The sequence below is a fragment of the Drosophila yakuba genome, chromosome X (assembly GCF_016746365.2).
Source record: "Drosophila yakuba strain Tai18E2 chromosome X, Prin_Dyak_Tai18E2_2.1, whole genome shotgun sequence".
NCBI lineage: Eukaryota > Metazoa > Arthropoda > Insecta > Diptera > Drosophilidae > Drosophila > Drosophila yakuba.
In genome coordinates, this window is record NC_052526.2 from 21,168,607 (window position 1) to 21,184,397 (window position 15,791).

Below are 15,791 nucleotides of genomic sequence, written 5' to 3' on the forward strand. Positions count from 1 at the left end.
CGATTTTTCAGGGGGTTCCGAGGGGCTAAAGGGGGTAAGGGGGCTAAGGGGGTAGGGGGCAGGGGGCTGGGGCCAGGAGCGGAGCAAGCATATTTTCAGCACTTGATTCACATTGATTTCTGAGGGCACTACTGGCTGGGGCACTGGGAATACGAGTCGCTTCGGGAGCGATGGAGGCGGGACTCTTAAAACTGTCTCAAGGCGAGAACGCGTCGAAAGTTGTAATTAAAACCTTGAAGCCAAAGTCGCGACAGAGCCAACAAGTCAGGCCGAACCACCCACAGACGCCACCGCCACCCTGTTCCGGGATTGGTCTCCAAGTGGATGATCAGCTAGGTGCAGCACCTTGGCATTATGATATTTTGGGCAAAAACACTCAGGCACACTCAGGCACTTAAAAATGAACAGTGGCATTTATGTAACTTCTTGTGGGACATTTGAAAATATTTACTCATTAGGTAGGGTAGTTGCAGGTCGGTACTGCCAGCAACTGATTCCGCCAGCAGAAAAGCAATTGAGGTACGAAACTGCCAACTTTGTCTACGCCGGAAGTGTGGGGAACCAGCCTTTGTATCCAACAGAGCTGCTGGAGCTGGAGGAGCTGGATCTGGCTATGGAGGAGCAGGACTTGTTGGAGCTGGAGTCTGTCGCCTGCCCTGCGGAAATATTGATTCTCGTCTGGCACTCCACCGTATGCCCTGCGCCCCACCGCAATTCCGCCAACGGCGACGAGAGGCCAAAGTTTGCATTTTTCGCATTTTCGCAGACTCGAAACCAACTTCTTTGCAGTTTTTGCCTCGGTGTGTGTGTCATGCTAATTATAAATCGAAACTTCCGAGGAGACTTTGTCAACTGCAAGAAGTCCTCCACTAAACCCACTAACCCCGTTGCCATCTCCATCCACCGCCGGATTGTCTTCCACTTTTGGCACTTTTCTGACACTTTCCCAGATTTCTTCCTGGGCCACGCTGTAAGTGAATTAAAATCAATTAAATTAATGCAGAACGCAACTTTCGGCGAAATGCCTCAATTGCCGAACGCTTAAATGAGAGGGCAGAAGTTGAGTTGGGATTATACAAGGGCTATCCAAACTCAATTATATATTTTTTTTGAAAAGGTTTAGTTACTTTAAAGTCCAAACTAGTCATCTTGTATATTCATCTTTTCGGCCTATCCTAACTTTAGTTGTTTAACATTCTTATTTCAAGTTCGACTCATAATTTAAATGAAAACTATTTAAAAACTATTTAAAAATTTGCTTTTCCGCATTCTGCATGTTTTATGATTTTATATTAATTTGTTTTAAAAAGGAATATAACCAGCTTTGGACCGCCCATCCACTAGTGGCTTTTTGCACTTTTTCATCCAACACCTGCCCACAAAAATGTATGATTAATTGAATTAATGAAGTATTTTAAAATCATAAGGTCCGACAGTCCGCTCGCCCACTCGCCCACCGCAATCGCTCATCGACTAAAAGCAATCAACGTCAGTCTGCGGATAGGTGAGCGGTAAGGGATTGGGGAGATTCTGGGGCGGCTACGGAGATTTGGGGCACTTTTTGGAGTCCGGCGTACGGAGTACTATGTACTCTGTACTCTGTACTCGCTACATGACTGAGTGACAGTGGCGGGTAATTTGATTTGGTCGCCACTCATTTATGGACCGCAGGAGTCGGACTCTTAATGCCTATTATCGATGTGCGTTCAAGGGCGGAAATAGCTGATATGCGCGATGCCTGTATGTGCCTTATATATTTGATGACACAACGATGTGTTGGGGAAAACAAATGCAAATGTTTAATAATGAAAGATTTTTAAAGATCCAGAAAAGCTCTTTTATACATATGTAACAAATAGTTACTTACTTATTTGAATACTTCAAGAACTATAGCTCTCTCACGCCGCAAATTGAATTGGGTAATTGAAAGACTATTTTACCCGCGAAACAACAATGTAGGTTTAATACCTTAATCTCATTGAAGGAATAATGAAACTCACAATTTATTAGTGCGAAAACCGCAGAAGCCTGAAACGCCGGTGACAGCATCCACTTCATTCTGTCGGCATTTTCCGGAAGCGTACAGGAAGGGCAGAGGATATCCCGGCTGCACTGTACTATCTCCTTGGGCTTGAGCCTGTGTCCTCCGGAGGCAATTTTAGCCAGAATTATCCGCACCGCTTCCAGTTCCCCGTCGCCTGGTGGACAGGGACATTAATGTGGCATCTGGCTTTCGACGTCTTCGGAGGACATTCTCCTGCCTCGCCTTCTGGCTCTTCGCCACCATTTTCCAGCCACCAGTTCGCCTTTGGCCATCAACAATGTTGTCCGCATCCTCCTCTAGACTGAGCGGGAATTTGCTTTTAATTTTTTAATGACACATTTAGGGGGACTCGCTCCCTGGGCTACCGACATCCATGTACCCCCACTTGCCTTGTGGCCAGATTTGCCCAGGACGAAGGACTCGCTCTGATATCTGTTAGTGGCAAACAAATCGCATCTCGAGATGATGTAGCACTTTCAGGTGTTAATCAATTAGCAGATTGGTCTTAACATTAAAGCCACGAAAGAAATACCGTGTTTTTCCACAAATTCGTTATCTGGAGAACAGACTGGAAATTCGAACATTTTCTAAACTATGATAATATTATAATAATAATACAAAAAATGAAAAGGACGAGTCAAAGAGAACTTCAGTTTCAAAAAAAAAAAATGTTGAGTTCTTTATTTTGTAAAAATGTGTTTTTATAGCGACCAAAATATTTTCAATGTATACAGCTAGTTTACGAGATATACTCAAATTTGCATTTATATATTATTTTGTATATTGTACTTTTTGTATATTGGCATCAAAATGCCCAGACTTCATTCCAAAACATAAGAAAACTATAATATTCCTTTCACCCGTTGTCTTCGCCTTAAAGAGATATATAAAACCAAATGATTACCGAAGTGGTACTTATTTATCAGTACTTCATGGTTTGCAACAAATAAACCGTTTTCATCTGTACGAATTTATCAAAAATCAGTACAGAACTAGCACATACTCCCCATTTTGGTTTAAACTTGCACATTAACATAATTGGCAGAGGCGTTCAATGCATGTTAATTAGGTGAATGGCCAAAGCCTGGCCGACCACATCTTATTGAGTTAATAATCCCGGCTAGGATTGCACGTCCGTTATGCACACACCCCACCCAAAGTTCCAGGCTGTGTGAAAGGGAAAACTATTGAAGTGCCAAGGGGCTCTGATGGTGTCCTTTGGCCTCACACGCACACACACACACACACACACACTAACACACACACTCTCATACATACACACGTGAACGGCAGGCCATATCCTTTGACAATGCCAATTGGGGGCAACCCTGGCGTTGTCCTTTTTACAATTTTATTGCTTGTTTACGAGCTGCTTTTCGGTTTTACTTTGCTTTGGGGCTCCCCTCCCCTCCCCTTCCCTGCCCACCCCTCGCCCACTTTTCCGCCACTTTATCGCTCCGATATCAACAACAAAATGAGAGGTTTAGTTTCGTCGGTTCTTGTTCTTGTTATTTCTGCTGTTGTTGTCGATGTGCGGTTGAATTGCGGTTCGCTTTTGGCCAACTCAGTTCACTTGGCCAGGACCGAAAAGCGTTGGCCCTTGGCCCGTGTTGGCTTGGGTGGCTGGGTGTTCTGTGTTTGCGCACAAACACCGAAAAACTTTCACAAGCATATAATCGAAAAAGTTTCTCCCTTTTCGGGGAAGGGGAGTTCTGGTAAACTGTCCCAAAACAAGCCAAGGAACCAGCGTCGAAATCCGCATCGAAGACGAAGAGATGTCGTGGGTGGATAGATCCTTGCTGTCACAGTTGTTTTTCAATTTAAGGTGATCAGGCTGGGATAAAAATTAATGGAAATAAAGTGGAAAGCTCACGATCATGTATCTCAAGCTAAGTGAACTTTGTTCACTCTTTAGGATCTTTAATTAACCACGTGGTGGTGATGTAGGTGCGAAGACGTCTTACTGACTACTAAAAAATGTTGCTCACGATGTGATATGTTTGCTTTCGTAAGCAGAATTTAACAAAAATCATATTAACTACCTTTTTTCAATTTTCAAATTATTTTTAACTTTGACTCCAACCCCTTACAGTTAAATATTTATCACGGACTAACAAATTTGACCTTTTAAAGCGTAACAAAGCGTAAGAAGCGAAAATCGAAAAAGAACCACACGTTTTTAGAGATTTAAAATGAAGTGAACCTAGCAGTATTTCATAATAATGCATAAGAAATGCACAGTATCTGGTCAGTCCCGCTTTGTGTAAGTCTTTAGGTGGTCAACATTAAGATTTCTGCTCTTTAATATATGAAAGTGGGGTAAATGGTTGTCAATAAGAAACCGCAGGTGCAAGCAGTGAAGTTGTTGCCGGAAAGTAGGCAAAATAGATGCACACCTAATTTGCGGCTAATTAATTAAGTGTTCAGTCAGGGGGACTGGTGGCAGTGGGTGTGGCTGAATTCCTCGGAAAATGGCTGACAACGCAACCGTTTTGGACAAACAAACACAGGCACAAACACGGGGGATTTCCCAGAACCCATACTACGCCCCACTCCCTCCCCTCTACGTAGTTATGTTTGTGAGGAAAAACTGGCAACCTCCTTTGACTTAATAGTTATTGCAGTTGACTGCACAAGCAAAACACGGAAATGCAACTGCAATTTTGAGCAACTCGAAAAGCGACGACGAATGCCCTTTCAAAAATTGCCAACCAACGCAGCATGATAAAAATAAAATATTTTTATGAACTTTGATAGTAAATTTCGCAATAAACAATACAATTTCCCATGATAATATTACATTATTGAATAGTTATCTCAACTTTATTTTTGGAAAATAAGATAGAATGCTGAAGTAACTCCAAGTGGTACATGAGTACATTCGCAAACTGGTGAATTCGCTTTCCAACTTGTCTCGAGTAGCTATATTACCCAAAATCTTTCAAATCGGACAGTTAACAAATGCATGCAAATACGAATACAAGTGCATGTGACTGACATATGTGTGCGTATCTCTGCTTACACGTGTGTGTTCGTGTGTGAGTGTGTGGGTGTGCGTCCGTGTTGCCAACTGAAATGACAAATGACTTTTGCTTTTGCCTTGCTTGGCTTCGGCTTTGGCTTTGGCTGTGACTTCTTGTAGCTGTTGTTGTTGCCCCAAGTGAAGTTAAGCCAACAAGAAAGTTAAACACTGACAATGAGATTTATGAGGGAACTGGTATATGTATATAAACACACACACACACACACACACACACACACACACACAGGTTGGAGCGGGAAATGTCCTGCCTGGCTGCACGTATGTTGATGTGCATTAAAGCATGACTAACCTAATTCAATTGTGCTCCAGGATATGCACACTGCGATGTGGTATCTCCCCGCCCCATAAATACACATTCGTTTCTGATTGTGTTTGTGTTTGTGTTAGCCTCGTTTAAATAACGTCTAACCCCAATCAGGTCTAGCTGCCGTGCTCCATCGTGCTTCGGGCCACGTCCTTCATCCATCCTCGATGGCCGCGGGTCGTTGCCACACCAACCGTCGAGTGTCCTGCCCGAGAAAAGCCAAAAAGTAGCTGAGTGCCCGGGGTTTCGCAGCAGGAAGTGTTGCATAACACAGACGCAGGCGTATTCAAAAGTATTCAAAAGCAAAAGGGTTTTAAAACCCAACTTATCCAAAGAACCTGTACGTTAAATGTAGTTCACTCTACCAGCTGCATTTTTCTAACCGCATACAAATTACCACATCGAGATTGAAACAACTTCTTCGAAAGTATACATATTTATATAGCAAAAATAAGTCTTAATATTTACATTATATTTTTTTAGGATCACATTACAACACTGGCAACTATATTTCATTGTCTTTTCGATTATCTGCCTACTCATAGCTTAGTGTGAATTGAAAGAAAAAATTAAAACGATGTTCAAGGAATCAAAGCACTGCTTCAAAAAATTTAATCACCATAAAACAGGTTCCCATGCATGCCTCATCCTGATCAAATCACTTCTGATTTTGCACCCTACTCCACCCATATGCACTCGCTTACAGTATATTGTCTGGCATTCAATCATTTGTTCAATCATACAATCATATTTCCAGCAGTCCCAGAGGCAACCGAATAATCGACTTCATTTAACTGAAAAACAGTGAGCCGCAGCTGAGCTTTTGGTGGGCGAACTCCCGCAGGAGTGGTTCCTGCTGAATGGCATTACGATGTAATATTGCATTAGATGATAGATTTATTCCCAGCACAATTTTAACTGCCACTTCTGCTGTTTGCCGTTATTTCCGATTCCCCATTCCGGTCCCTTATGCTTCCCCCAATACTTGGGGCTCCTGGTCGGTCGACTTCCTTCTTTGGCAGTTTACAACATCCGCACAGTTTTTGGACCAATGGCCGATTATGTCCTTTGGGTGCCTTTTGCCATTATTCCCAAAGTCCTCGGTCCACAGTCCTCAGTTCTCACTCCTCACGCCTTTCCTGCTTCCTCGCCGGGAGTTTTCCCCGTTCGGCTAACGTTTCCACTTTGCCCAGTTGGTTGTTTCGCTCTTTTTCATAGCATTTTTCTTGTTTCGTTACTTTATTTCTGCTCCTACCACTTTATCTACTGGCCAAATCTGTATGCAGAAAATATTTTGTCCATCACCGACAACGTCTCGCCTTTTTTGCCTCGCTGGAAAAACTTTCGAAGTGAAAATGATAAACATCTTTGTGAAAATTCTGTGATTTTTTCTTCCGTTCCATCCAGTGATTTGAATACCCTATGCGTGGGTGTGTCAGCTGGTAAATCTATTCGAAAATGTTTAGCTATCACATAATTCAAAACAGTGTTACAGCTTACTTGTTTAAAACAAAGAACAGAACCATTACAGGGTATACAAATATTACATTTCATACAAAAGACTTAAAGGTGCCTTAAGAACGACGGGTAGTTTTTCTAATCTGCAAACCTTTCGAGTGGACTTCCTTTTGCTGGCCTCTTTAATGATTAAGCTAAAAGTGTATTTTCTAAGTCGGTGGCATTATTTTCTTTCCAGCAGCAGCTGACATAGTTTTTATATTTTTTGGTGGCTCTCACAAAACATACTATACAGCCATCTCGCTCGGCTTGTCCATTCTGCGGCTTGTTTCTTCTTCATGCGCTCCACTTCCGTTTCCCTTCTTTCCTCATCTTTCTTTTGGTCGCTTCATCAATGTTTTGGTGTGAAATGTAACAGCCACTTATTGTGATTGTGTGGGTGCTGTATTGGTGGGCTCGTTTGCGAGTGTGTGTGTGTGTGTGTGTGTGGGGTGGGAAGAATAAGAGATGGAACGTCAAGCGTATCAGATGGTGGATTCCCCAACCGCTATTCTGAAATCCCTGCCAGCCACACCTCCACCCACATGATGATGATTCCGTTGGGTTGTAATTTTTGGTGTCCTTTTCTTCGATTGCAACATCATTTACACGCTCTGCCGTATTTATCAATCAAATTGAAATCTGTTTGTTGTTACCAACCAACCGACCAAAGATCCCCCCCTCCCGCGGCCCACAAAATAATTGAATAAGAGGCAAAAGCTGATGAAGTTTAAGGCAGGGATGGAATTTATATAGAGAGGCGCATGTGTGTTGCTTTGGCCAGCTGAATGAAAAACGGAAATGGAATTGCCAAAGTGATTGCCATTTTTTAGGCAAGTATTCGGAGTTTCTTCGTCACTTCCTTAATATGATGTGAAGTCTCAAAGAAGTGGCTGCACAATGAATATTTTGTTGAAATAATAATCGTTTTTAGATATATTATGAGAGTGTGGCTCTCACACTTCCTCAATTCTTTAGTTAAAATCATTCTTAAATGGATATTAACACTCATTGGACCAGTCCGTGCCATCTTAATACATTTTCTAAAGAGATTGCGAAGGATAGTTCGAAAATCGTCCTATGTTTAAGAAAAAGAGGGTGTGGCACTAGAATCTGAATGCTTAAATTCTAAAGTCTAGTTCCTATAGTCCCCGAGATCTAGACTTTTGTACGGACAAACGGACATGGCTAGGGATCCTTATATTGTGTGCGTAAGTAATGTAAAACCGAACGCGTCCCCAAAGCCACACGACCGTTTGCACTGCAAAATCTAGTACTTAGTATAGCTGTTATATTATATAATTGTTTCTAGGGGCTGAGTTATTTTATAATATTTGTGTACTTTTTGTACAGTAGCCTAAGCACTTAAAATTTTATGTTTATTAAAACAATTATTACATTCATCTTAAGGTGCATTCTCGGTATGTTAAGTAGGGACTGTGTTTGGATATGGGATATCATAGTCGGATCGTTTCTGGCGCTCAAAACCAACACAAAGGTTCACAACCAGTGTCAATCGCATGCTTTTATGGGATTCGTTTTTGTCTAAATAGAACTAAGAATGTAAGCAATAATCGTTTTCCTTGATACCTTCTCACTACGTACCACAATCACAGTTCAGCTCGACAATATCAAAATTTCATACAAACTACTTCAATTATACTTTTATCTGCTGAGCAGTGAATTATATTCAAAAAGGTACATATTCATAAAATGTGTTAAAGCATGTATAGTATAAGTAGCTGGAATATACGGGAACGACGGTTTTTTAACGGTTTTATGATTATATGATTTTTTATATATACGTATACACGACCCTATAACCAGTTTGTTTGATATTTCTAAATATTTCTCAACTAATAATCCAACCACCAGTTACCTTCCCAGAAAATTGAGGACACAGTAAGGTGCATAGCCTTGAACAGAAATCTCACCCCCACCCTTGCGATCATCCTTATGACTGCTTGTGCGCGCAGGTACACCCCTTCCAAGATTGCTTGTGCGCACCCCCTTCCAAGATTGCTTGTGCGCGAAGAAGTGCAATTGTAATTTTGAGAGTTTTTATGAAAAGTCGTATTTTTAATTTCAGAATCGTGAAAAGCATACCATTGGAAAGGGCTTGAAAAATCCTTTCCAATGATACCCAATTTTTTTTTTTTTTTTTTTAGAGAGGGATCCCCATAGCATATACCGAATCGGCGGTTTTGGCCTGTTTTCGGGTAGTAGTGGGAATATACGGGAGCGGCGGTTCGGGAGCGGCGGTACTTAGCGGAGACACGAACCTGTGATTAGTCAAGACGCATTTAGTTGGATAAATGCAATTCTTATTGGAACATTCTTGTTAGAACACTTATTAGGTTTCAGAAAAATCCTGTTAGAAGGTTTGTGTATAAACGGTGTAATAGGAAAAATGAGCTAGAGAGATCCCTTTTGGGGTTGAGTGTAATTTTACGTATTGATTTTACTTCGTCGAGTAGATATTTATGTATAGAAGAGTTGCTTATAATTTTAAATAGGTTTGAGAGATAACTTTACATTTGTGTTCCTCAGCGCCAAACGGGGAGACTGCTGTGAAGACGCTCGCTCCCGTATATTCCCACTACTACCCGAAAACAGGCCAAAACCGCCGATTCGGTATATGCTATGGGGATCCCTCTCTAAAAAAAAAAAAAAAAAAATTGGGTATCATTGGAAAGGATTTTTCAAGCCCTTTCCAATGGTATGCTTTTCACGATTCTGAAATTAAAAATACGACTTTTCATAAAAACTCTCAAAATTACAATTGCACTTCTTCGCGCACAAGCAATCTTGGAAGGGGGTGCGCACAAGCAATCTTGGAAGGGGTGTACCTGCGCGCACAAGCAGTCATAAGGATGATCGCAAGGGTGGGGGTGAGATTTCTGTTCAAGGCTATGCACCTTACTGTGTCCTCAATTTTCTGGGAAGGTAACTGGTGGTTGGATTATTAGTTGAGAAATATTTAGAAATATCAAACAAACTGGTTATAGGGTCGTGTATACGTATATATAAAAAATCATATAATCATAAAACCGTTAAAAAACCGTCGTTCCCGTATATTCCAGCTACTAGTATAGTTTTGTCCTTAGGTTCGGATGTCGAATTCCACAAAGAATTTTTCGTGGAAGAAGGATCAGTCTGATATTCAAAGAGGTACTCGAAAGTAAAATCTAAGTTCTTGGCGATGGCTTATACTTACCATTTTAACTGTGGAACTTACAAATCTTGGTTTTTTACGAGTTAAGCTAAAAAAGGTTTGATCGGTCATACTTGTTTATTAAAATTTCATTTGTAACGTACAGTTTCACTGACAAACAATATAACAGGGAAGATGTTGACTCGAAATATGAGCGCACGCAATATTGTGGTTCGGCACCGGCTCGTCGGCTACGGAGGTGATAGTCTTGCTCAGATTTTGGAATGCCTATGTATAATCTTAACTAAAGATAACCGGGATAGAAAAACACACACACTAATAAATAATTGCTCCTGGAAAAATATTTTCATTTTTGGCTGAACCCCTCTCTCGCTTCCTTTGATGTTCTGGAGGCTCGTCTCTTGCCCACCCTACCAATGGCCGCTCTTTCCCCCAACGCTTAATAGCCTGAACGACCCCTTTTGCAAGTGCTACCCATGTAGGGTACAAGGCAAAGCGAGCTGCGGCCACTTTCAAACTTCTTTAAAACATTATAAAATTTTATTCAAATCTAATAGGATATAAATCTCTTAAACTAAATAAACATAAATGGTATATAATAAAATATGCGATTAAAATCGAGAATAAAATATAATATTCATACAAATATTTAAATTATGGAAATTTCTCGAACAATTTAATAACTGGATAATTACTCAAAGTAGAATTAAGATTCATTGGCAAATTTTCTAGAGGAATATTGCAGCAGAAAGGGCATTTCTTTATTGAAAAATAATAATCAATGTGGAGCGAATCAGAAGTTAGGTACGGACTGCTGCATAGAACCTTCCCTCTCTCTATCTGGCTAATTCGGATTTATTTATGGGGTTTTAATTGTACTTCCTTGGCACGCTGCTGCGCGGGTAGCTCGCTCCCCAGCTATTGGCTGCTCTTCGAAGATCGGCTGCGTCGTTTCCCTCAGGCCAGCCCCTTTCCTATAAGGCCTCCGAACGATAAAAGCTGCTGCCTTCAGATCCAACAAATATATCCATCTACCTGTGCGTTCGCTCCTTCTCCGCTTACCTTCAGATCGCAGCTCGACACCTATTTAAAAGCAAATATTTCTTGATGGCACTCAATCGCGAAAACTTTCGATTTAAATAAAAAAGGTGGGCTTGGCTCAGACACGTCTAACCTTTCTCAACGACTGCCAAAAAGAAATGAAATCCTATGAAGCCGGGAAAGTGGCGGTAAGCCACTATGAGAAAGTGTTTGCCACTGTTGCTCTCTCGCATCTATTCGTCTATGCCTATTCCCTACCAGAGAACTGCAGCAAGCCACCGGCACTCTAAGTGCATCCGCTAAACATCGGGTGTCTCACCACACGGGTGTTTGTAGACACTCTATCCACAAAAACACCCGGGTGCCTGCTGTGCAATAAAGTTTAGGGTGAGTGACGCACAAGCAACGATCGGTCGCAGGTAAGGGGCTACACCCAAGAAAAAGGACGTGTCCATGTTTTTGCGTTTTGATGTATCTAATGTCTTAACAAATATCATTAAATAATATTAATACTTTATTAACACTATTCTATTTCTATTGCTCTAGCCGTAATTCAAAGTGAAATAATAAAATTATAAGTAAGATAGCTGAAAGTATTACGTTACATTAAAAGAAAATCATGAATAATACTAAATACTAAATAATACTAAGTACTAAATACTAAATAATACTAAATACTTAATACTAAATAATACTAAATTTTTAATACTAAATACTTAATACTAAATAATACCAAAATATATGTGCCCTTCTCTGCGCTTCTCAAAAGTCCTACGTAAGCAAACAACTTTTTCGATGTTTTTTTTTTAAATACCGATTGTGAGTGAGTGGTGCAATGACTTTATATGGCATAAGAGGATATGAATAAAGTGATTTTGACCAAGCTAGCTATTTTTCAGGAGCTACAACTATGACGTGGAACGGAGTGAGTACCTGGGGGAAAATAGAGAGGGACGCTTAATTTTCTGACTTTTGGCTGCGGCTTTTGTGGCTGTTTTTTTTTATAATGTTAAAAAGAAAAATTACATATTTATAAAGTTAAATATGGGAAGCAAATCTTAACAATTTTAACAAAGCAAATAATATAATATATAAAAAAGAAATGTATATTTCGTGTTGCTTAAATTTTTGTAAAATTGAGGCAAAAAAGGAGGCTATCTACAAGACACCCGGGTGTTTCCGAGACATAAATGAGTGTTTTTGGCACTCAACCCTTTTTGGGCACTTGCCTTTTTCTGCCTGTTCTTGCAGTTCTCTGTTCCCCACAATGTCTTGCCTTAGCGGCAACACAGCTCCTCGAACTTCATCTGACCCACAGATGTCACTAAAAAAGTAAGATCTCTTCTGCAAGTCAATCAACAGCAACGATCAAGGTAAATAAAGCTAGATGTCGAAGGAATATATAATTACTGGAACAAGTCAAGAACAAATCTCTTCCAAGTAGGTGCGTTAATTTGTGGGTTCATTGTGGCGTTCATACAGCAAATAAAAAGATGTCACTGCATTATTTAACAGAATTTTGATTCCAAAACATGTTTCGAAGTCTCGAAAGTCCAATGTTAGTGCAAAAGTATCCCTCCATGGGGTGTTGTATTAATAGTGCATCGGGTTTACTCTAGATCCATCTGTTCATTTATCTATTTATTTATTATGTATTTATTTATTCATGCTTTGTTTCGTTTGAATTTCGTTTCTGACTTCAGTGTGGCTACGTCTCCCTTCCCATGTATGGGCGTGGGTGGTAGGTGTGTGCTTTCATTTGATTTTCCAAGCTGGCGCTTTCAGTTTTCATTTCTTTGTCAAACACGTTACGCAAATATTGTTCCAGTTCCCACGGCGACGGGTGTGCAAACATCTGGCGCTTTTACCGTTACCTGACCGGGGGAACAAATGGAATTGGACGCGGGGAGCAGAAACGGAAATGGGAGTGCGGACTGTGCCTATGCCACTTGTTTGCACAGTGTCCACGCTCGGCTTTGAATATGCCCGCTCGTCTCCTCCTACTCCCCAAAAATGGTAAACTATGTAGAACTGTCGTCGGGCATGGAAAACCTGGACTGCATGCCTCTCATTGAATTTGAGCTGCTGTTTGTAGCAAAGTCCAAAAAGAGGCTTATTAAATTCCTTGCGTGCTCAAGTAAACTTACTTTGTTAGAATAGTAACTCAACGTGTAACTTACACATTTTTCTACAAATAAGAATCTGGGGTTATTATATTAATCAAAAAAAAAATGGATGCGAAACAGTCCCAACAATATTGATGGAAGCTAGAGCTAAAAAGCATTGGTCAGAAGATCAAAGCTACACCGAGCAGTCTAAGGCCAAGCCAAAAACCAAAACTGAATTTCTGAAGTTCGGCCATCAGTGGATTCTATCTGATATGAGAATTATAACTATAGAACTTGCACTATTCACCCTGAAACTGACAGGATTTCCGCAGGATTCCCGTTTGTGGTCCCAAATTTAGGCAAATTACAAAGAATCCCCGTCCTGGGAGTTAAAGCCAGCCAGGTGCCCCTGAAATGCACTCCACACGCGGACGCAGTTTTCCGCTTTTTCCACAGCGCGGTTTTTCGGCACGTTCCTCTCCTGTCCACTCGTTCCTGGACTTCCCAAAAATGCCCAATGGCATTTGATTCGCTCCATTCTTCGTCCTTCGTCCTCCGCTCAACGATACCCCATAAATTATTCCAGCGCTCCAAATTAAGCGAACGTCATCGCCTTTTGATAGCCTTCCCGGCTGTTTTATGCTCGACATTGAAATTACCGTGTGTATTGCGAATTTTTGGAAGCGTTTGTAACAAGCCGCAGTTACATTAAAATTATCCGTTCTTGACTTGGGTGTTACTTTGATAAAACAAACATAAAAATTATACAATAATTCCATACACAAGAAAGCCTAAATACTGAAAAGCGGGGTCATATTTCGGAGTTACGGTTCGAATATCAAAATTATATTTGTTATATATACGCCTATATTAAACGTTATATATACATTTATTACAGAAAATATTTTCTGAATTTGCTGATGTATTCTCTAAGTTAAGAGAATTATATATACTATAAAAAATGGTTTTATTTTCTAAAATCACGGTACTTTATGGGCGTTACCACATAATTTTAGTCCCGTTTCTTTTCAGAGCTTTTTTCATTTTGAGTGTGTGTTGCTCTGACCCCCTGGACATTCAACAATTTGATTTTTTACGCCCACTCCAGGCGCCCGTGTTGTCCATTGATTTTACATGCTGTGAATAAATAATGAACGACCATGATGTGGTAAATTGAATATGGCGTGAAATTAGCTTAAGTAAATGGAATTAAGTGGATTTCACAGCCGACTGAGTGTCGCACCCCAGCATGCAGAAAAAGCAAAAAAGAAAAACAGAAAAAGAATAACCGTGGCAAAGAGGAATCTGTTGACTGGACAGCGGAGGCAGTGAGTTAGTGGCCTATTAAAGGTCACTTCCCTGACCAAAAAACCCCAACCAATCTTAAAAAAGGGAAGCCCCCGATGGAAGTCGTAAAAGTCTTCGGCATGAGTATATCGTGTCAGTTGTCGTGTCATGTCATGACCTCCTGGAACATTTTATGGCCGCTCCGGAAACGAGAAAAACGGGGTTGTCTTAAAAGCCGTTCAGGCAAATCGCATCGTATTAACCTTCAACGTTTTCATTTTGAACATTTTCAGTGACAGGAATTCAATTCCCACCCCCACGAACACGAACTCCCCGCGCCACTTGATCCCCATTTGATTTGTCAAATGCTCCAGACATCAGAGACGTTGGTATGCAGGGGCAAAAAGCACACACAGTTCTCTCGGCAAGGCAAAAAAGGGTTCCCACATCGGCCTCACCAGCAATGACACTTGTAGCAGACGAATGGGATCTTGGAGTACCGAGCAGAACCTTGAATACCCTACAGTACCTAAGTAAGTATGAGACATACTGATTGTCTTTACCACGAAACATAACATTTCAATTGCATGTGTTGTTTTAGTAATAGATACAACGTGATAGTCGCATTTATGCTACTTCAATATTAAGACTTCGACACGCAGATTTGGGAAAATCGTGTTGGTTATAATTAGAATATTGAAAGACAGTTTAACACCCAAGCACTTGTTCAATGCTGCTCCCGGAACGCTTCCCTTTCCTTGTGGTCCAGACCAAGCAACCTTACTTTGGGACCATCAAGCGAGATGATCCGACTTGGTGTAGATTCAGGATACGAGGGACTTTGGGGATGCGGTGTCTGGATTCCTACCATCCGCGTATTCCTCGCCGCCTGCGACTCCGGCGGAGCTAAAATGACATTCACTGACACTGAGCACTCGTCGCCTGGGAGTCTTGCAATAAAAATAAAACGATTCTCAAATAAGCGCTCAGGGAGTTTGTCACCGGAGCTGTCTTTTCCCTGCCAAAACAGCTCGCATATCCTTTCTGCCTGCTACACCTGCAAGTATATAATGTACATACATCTCTAAGCGCGTCTCCAAAGAAAAACGTACGAAATGATCTGTTTTAATTTGCAGACAACTTAATAACACTGCTTCTGTATTATACTATATTGGAGTTTAAAGACTAAATAATTAATTGACAGCAAGTTATTGAATGATTTGTTTGTATGCCTGCTAGTCGTGGAGTAAAGGAATACACTAGATATAAGCACATAATCAGGATGACACTAG

General features: G+C 40.9%; 1 long non-coding RNA gene across 5 annotated transcripts; it reads left to right on the top strand.

Moving 5' to 3' along the window:
* Nucleotides 1–14,249: 14,249 nt before the first annotated feature.
* LOC26534849 lies at nt 14,250–15,706 on the top strand. Of its 5 annotated transcripts, none has more exons than XR_001453876.2 (3): nt 14,438–14,540; nt 14,793–15,032; nt 15,101–15,706. It is a non-coding gene; the product is annotated as an uncharacterized LOC26534849 (long non-coding RNA). The 5 variants fall into 5 exon arrangements; XR_005561770.2 differs by having other exon boundaries at nt 14,453–15,032; nt 15,101–15,571; nt 15,636–15,706; XR_005561771.2 differs by having other exon boundaries at nt 14,462–14,652.
* Nucleotides 15,707–15,791: the final 85 nt, after the last annotated feature.